A 6208-nucleotide genomic window follows, 5' to 3' on the forward strand; every position below is an offset into this window, starting at 1 on the left:
ACCATTCTGGTGAATTGCCCGATGATGCTGGATGTGAAAAGTCGTACTCAAACTGTAAATGTTGTGGATTCACTCTTCAACACACCGGCGGGCTAAAGTATTGAACTATTTGTCTTTTGTCAATGTGACACTTTTTTGATGTTGGCCGTGTCGGGTGGTGGAGGGTTACGACACAAATAATGCGATCTAACTCAAAAACCTTTATTATGGACAAAACTATGTATTGAACGTTACCACGTCCAGCTGATAAGAGCATCCAAAACCTTGGCACCATCTACTCAGAATTTATCTCGCATCTCAACATGGAGGGTTTCCTACCTCCACCTGTGCAAGATTGCTGGCATCTGTTGGCATCTAAAATCTGTTGTCCCATTTACTGAGACCCGGTACAGCTTAATCACTTGTGTTGATTACTGTGGCTCTCCACTAACCCTGCTAGTCAGAGGCCTTCCAAAATCCCTTGCCGCCACACTTCAATTGAATCCATGGTGCAGCAGCGATACTCCATATCCACACCGACAAGTAAGCCCACATGAACCCAATTCTCAGGTCGCTTAACTGGCTCGCAATCCAGCACCGGATCATTTACAAGAAGCCATCGACGTCTTCAAAAAGCCACCATGGATTTTCCCCTGCCTACCTCTCATCTCACTGTACTCCCTTCTACATGGCGTGTATTCATTGGGCGTTCACCCCCTCTGCTGCACTCTGGAATTCCCACTCCACATATACAAGCCCATGCTCAAGGCCTTCCGTTGGATTTAAATAGCATGTACTGTAAATGCAATATAATTTAGATTAATGTAGCATCTAAAAGGAAAAGTATCAAGATGTTGTACCGAACAGTGGGGGGCATGGGCATTCTGGGGGAAGGATGCATGTTTACTTAGAAAGAATCAGAGGCATGGGATGGGTGGAAGTAAGGGCATCAAAAATATGGTCCGATATACGGAATTTCGCTTGACGGACAATTTTTCAATAACGAATTCATTGTGTTGAGGGAGGTCTGTCCAGTACTATACTGGCCAAACAGTAACACGTTCTATTTAATATACACCGTTCTATTTATAATGAAATATACATTGGATGTCCAATATAAAATGGAAAAAATATAAACGTTTATCAATCCTCTGCTGTATGAGACTCCACTCTCCTCGGGCGTGGTCGGGGTTGACACTTCATCACAATTGTCATTGCGGATTAGTGATAGGGGTGAAAGCTCAGAACAATTTGTCACACTGCCCTCTCCTGGTGGACATAAGAAATAACTGCTAAAAAAATATACTATACAATTACTGTACGAGAATCCCTTGACATACGGAACGAATAAGTCACTGAAAGGTCCGTTCAGCAAAATTCCGTATATTGAACTATATTTTCCCATTGATTTGTATTATATTTGATTTAAAGCTTTCGTGACTGCAGGGATTCATATTCTTGGTTATTTCGGTAAAGTCACGTAGAAGGGAAACAACAAAATAATAAAAATATAAAACAATACAATTCTCACGACGTATAGACTGCAACACAAGCAATCATCATCAGGTGTGAAAAACCACAGCAAGAAAATTTGAAAAAAGTGGCGGGTTTTTTTAACGTTAGCACCACGGAGAGCGATTTGACAGTTAATCAGATGGACGAGTCCATCTATGTTCGGAAAAGAGGAGGGGGGAGACGAAAAATAATGGATGCGGTTTGAAAGCCACCTTAAGCGTGATCAATCAATTAAGACCCGAAATGGTTTATCAAATCCTTCCAATGATTGCTAAGCCAGAATCCATCTTCCCGGTTGAAATTGTCTCTGTGTTTGTATATGTGGATAGACTCATGAACGAATCTCTCATGGTAGCCAGATGGCTTACAAATAACCTCTGTCTTGGAGAAGTTAATGTCATGTGAGCCTACTGAAATATAACAGTGATCTCCCATGGCCGAGATGTTGGTCCTACCGTGTTTAAGGTCTGCTTTGTGTTCACGAATGCGATCCGAGACATGTCGTTTGGTTTCTCCAATGTAACTACTACCAGAGAGGCAACTTAGTTTGTAGACGCCAGGGTACTGTATGTCCGGAATCACATCTATTACAGACGGAACCAGATCACGGATTTTATGTAATGTGTTGAATCGGACCTGGATCTTGTGTTTATTCAAGATTTTGGAGATCTTTTTTGTGATCCCCGCAATGTAGGGTAAAGTGATGGTTTTGATAGGCTCCTCAAGAGGGTCCTTCTTCATGGTTGGAGTGATAGCTTTAAGAATTGTGTAGGCGGACTAACCATTCGCCTTAAGAGCTTGGTGTACGTGCCACTTTGTGTCAGTGTCTAGTGAGAGTGACTGTGATTGATCAATGTCTAGTGAGAGTGACCGAGTGGTCAGTGTCTAGTGAGAGTGACTGTGAGTGGTCAGTGTCTAGTGAGAGTGACTGTGAGTAATCAATGTCTAGTGGGAGTAATTGTGAGTGGTCAGTGTCTAGTGAGAGTGATTGTGAGTGGTCAGTGTCTAGTGAGAGTGACTGTGAGTGGTCAGTGTCTAGTGAGAGTGACTGTGAGTGGTCAGTGTCTAGTGGGAGTGACTGTGAGTGGTCAGTGTCTAGTGAGAGTGACTGTGAGTGGTCAGTGTCTAGTGGGAGTAATTGTGAGTGGTCAGTGTCTAGTGAGAGTGACTGTGAATGGTCAGTGTCTAGTGGGAGTGACTGTGAGTGGTCAGTGTCTAGTGGGAGTGACTGTGAGTGGTCAGTGTCTAGTGGGAGTGACTGTGAGTGGTCAGTGTCTAGTGGGAGTGACTGTGAGTGGTCAGTGTCTAGTGGGAGTGACTGTGAGTGGTCAGTGTCTAGTGGGAGTGACTGAGTGGTCAGTGTCTAGTGGGAGTGACAGTGAGTGGTCAGTGTCTAGTGGGAGTGACTGTGAGTGGTCAGTGTCTAGTGAGAGTGACTGTGAGTGGTCAGTGTCTAGTGGGAGTGACTGTGAGTGGTCAGTGTCTAGTGAGAGTGACTGTGAGTGGTCAGTGTCTAGTGGGAGTGACTGTGAGTGGTCAGTGTCTAGTGGGAGTGACTGTGAGTGGTCAGTGTCTAGTGGGAGTGACTGTGAGTGGTCAGTGTCTAGTGAGAGTGACTGTGAGTGGTCAGTGTCTAGTGGGAGTGACAGTGAGTGGTCAGTGTCTAGTGGGAGTGACTGTGAGTGGTCAGTGTCTAGTGGGGGTGACTGTGAGTGGTCAGTGTCTAGTGGGGGTGACTGTGAGTGGTCAGTGTCTAGTGGGAGTGACTGTGAGTGGTCAGTGTCTAGTGGGAGTGACTGTGAGTGGTCAGTGTCTAGTGGGAGTGACTGTGAGTGGTCAGTGTCTAGTGGGAGTGACTGTGAGTGGTCAGTGTCTAGTGGGAGTGACTGAGTGGTCAGTGTCTAGTGGGAGTGACTGTGAGTGATCAGTGTCTACTGGGAGTGACTGTGAGTGGTCAGTGTCTAGTGAGAGTGACTGTGAGTGGTCAGTGTCTAGTGGGAGTGACTATGAGTGGTCAGTGTCTAGTGGGAGTGACTGTGAGTGATCAGTGTCTAGTGGGAGTGACTGTGAGTGATCAGTGTCTAGTGGGAGTGACTGTGAGTGGTCAGTGTCTAGCGGGAGTGACTGAGTGGTCAGTGTCTAGCGAGAGTGACTGTAAGTGGTCAGTGTCTAGTGGGAGTGACTGTGAGTGGTCAGTATCTAGTGAAAGTGACTGTGAGTGGTCAGTGTCTAGTGGGAGTGACTGTGAGTGGTCAGTGTCTAGTGAGAGTGACTGTGAGTGGTCAGTGTCTAGTGGGAGTGACTGTGAGTGGTCAGTGTCTAGTGGGAGTGACTGTGAGTGGTCAGTGTCTAGTGGGGGTGACTGTGAGTGGTCAGTGTCTAGTGAGAGTGACTGTGAGTGGTCAGTGTCTAGTGGGAGTGACAGTGAGTGGTCAGTGTCTAGTGGGAGTGACTGTGAGTGGTCAGTGTCTAGTGAGAGTGACTGTGAGTGGTCAGTGTCTAGTGGGAGTGACTGTGAGTGGTCAGTGTCTAGTGAGAGTGACTGTGAGTGGTCAATGTCTAGTGGGAGTGACTGTGAGTGGTCAGTGTCTAGTGGGAGTGACTGTGAGTGGTCAGTGTCTAGTGGGAGTGACTGTGAGTGGTCAGTGTCTAGTGGGAGTGACTGTGAGTGGTCAGTGTCTAGTGGGAGTGACTGTGAGTGGTCAGTGTCTAGTGGGAGTGACAGTGAGTGGTCAGTGTCTAGTGGGAGTGACTGTGAGTGGTCAGTGTCTAGTGGGAGTGACTGTGAGTGGTCAGTGTCTAGTGGGAGTGACTGTGAGTGGTCAGTGTCTAGTGGGAGTGACTCTGAGTGATCAGTGTCTAGTGAGAGTGACTGTGAGTGGTCAGTGTCTAGTGGGAGTGACTGTGAGTGGTCAGTGTCTAGTGGGGGTGACTGTGAGTGGTCAGTGTCTAGTGGGAGTGACTGTGAGTGGTCAGTGTCTAGTGGGAGTGACTGTGAGTGGTCAGTGTCTAGTGGGAGTGACTGTGAGTGGTCAGTGTCTAGTGGGAGTGACTGTGAGTGGTCAGTGTCTAGTGGGAGTGACTGTGAGTGGTCAGTGTCTAGTGGGAGTGACTGTGAGTGATCAGTGTCTAGTGGGAGTGACTGTGAGTGGTCAGTGTCTAGTGGGAGTGACTGAGTGGTCAGTGTCTAGTGAGAGTGACTGTGAGTGGTCAGTGTCTAGTGGGAGTGACTGTGAGTGGTCAGTATCTAGTGAAAGTGACTGTGAGTGGTCAGTGTCTAGTGGGAGTGACTGTGAGTGGTCAGTGTCTAGTGGGAGTGACTGTGAGTGGTCAGTGTCTAGTGGGAGTGACTGTGAGTGGTCAGTGTCTAGTGGGAGTGACTGTGAGTGGTCAGTGTCTAGTGGGAGTGACTGTGAGTGATCAGTGTCTACTGGGAGTGACTGTGAGTGGTCAGTGTCTAGTGGGAGTGACTGTGAGTGGTCAGTGTCTAGTGAGAGTGACTGTGAGTGGTCAGTGTCTAGTGGGAGTGACTGTGAGTGGTCAGTGTCTAGTGGGAGTGACTGTGAGTGGTCAGTGTCTAGTGGGGGTGACTGTGAGTGGTCAGTGTCTAGTGAGAGTGACTGTGAGTGGTCAGTGTCTAGTGGGAGTGACAGTGAGTGGTCAGTGTCTAGTGGGAGTGACTGTGAGTGGTCAGTGTCTAGTGAGAGTGACTGTGAGTGGTCAGTGTCTAGTGGGAGTGACTGTGAGTGGTCAGTGTCTAGTGAGAGTGACTGTGAGTGGTCAATGTCTAGTGGGAGTGACTGTGAGTGGTCAGTGTCTAGTGGGAGTGACTGTGAGTGGTCAGTGTCTAGTGGGAGTGACTGTGAGTGGTCAGTGTCTAGTGGGAGTGACTGTGAGTGGTCAGTGTCTAGTGGGAGTGACTGTGAGTGGTCAGTGTCTAGTGGGAGTGACAGTGAGTGGTCAGTGTCTAGTGGGAGTGACTGTGAGTGGTCAGTGTCTAGTGGGAGTGACTGTGAGTGGTCAGTGTCTAGTGGGAGTGACTGTGAGTGGTCAGTGTCTAGTGGGAGTGACTCTGAGTGATCAGTGTCTAGTGAGAGTGACTGTGAGTGGTCAGTGTCTAGTGGGAGTGACTGTGAGTGGTCAGTGTCTAGTGGGGGTGACTGTGAGTGGTCAGTGTCTAGTGGGGGTGACTGTGAGTGGTCAGTGTCTAGTGGGAGTGACTGTGAGTGGTCAGTGTCTAGTGGGAGTGACTGTGAGTGGTCAGTGTCTAGTGGGAGTGACTGTGAGTGGTCAGTGTCTAGTGGGAGTGACTGTGAGTGGTCAGTGTCTAGTGGGAGTGACTGTGAGTGGTCAGTGTCTAGTGGGAGTGACTGTGAGTGATCAGTGTCTAGTGGGAGTGACTGTGAGTGGTCAGTGTCTAGTGGGAGTGACTGAGTGGTCAGTGTCTAGTGAGAGTGACTGTGAGTGGTCAGTGTCTAGTGGGAGTGACTGTGAGTGGTCAGTATCTAGTGAAAGTGACTGTGAGTGGTCAGTGTCTAGTGGGAGTGACTGTGAGTGGTCAGTGTCTAGTGGGAGTGACTGTGAGTGGTCAGTGTCTAGTGGGAGTGACTGTGAGTGGTCAGTGTCTAGTGGGAGTGACTGTGAGTGGTCAGTATCTAGTGGGAGTGACTGTGAGTGGTCAGTGTCTAGTGAGAGTGACTGTGAGTGGTCAGTG

This window comes from Petromyzon marinus, chromosome 10 (genome assembly GCF_048934315.1).
Source record: "Petromyzon marinus isolate PM22_M1 ecotype Great Lakes invasive population chromosome 10, UKy_Petmar_22M1.pri1.0, whole genome shotgun sequence".
Lineage (NCBI taxonomy): Eukaryota > Metazoa > Chordata > Hyperoartia > Petromyzontiformes > Petromyzontidae > Petromyzon > Petromyzon marinus.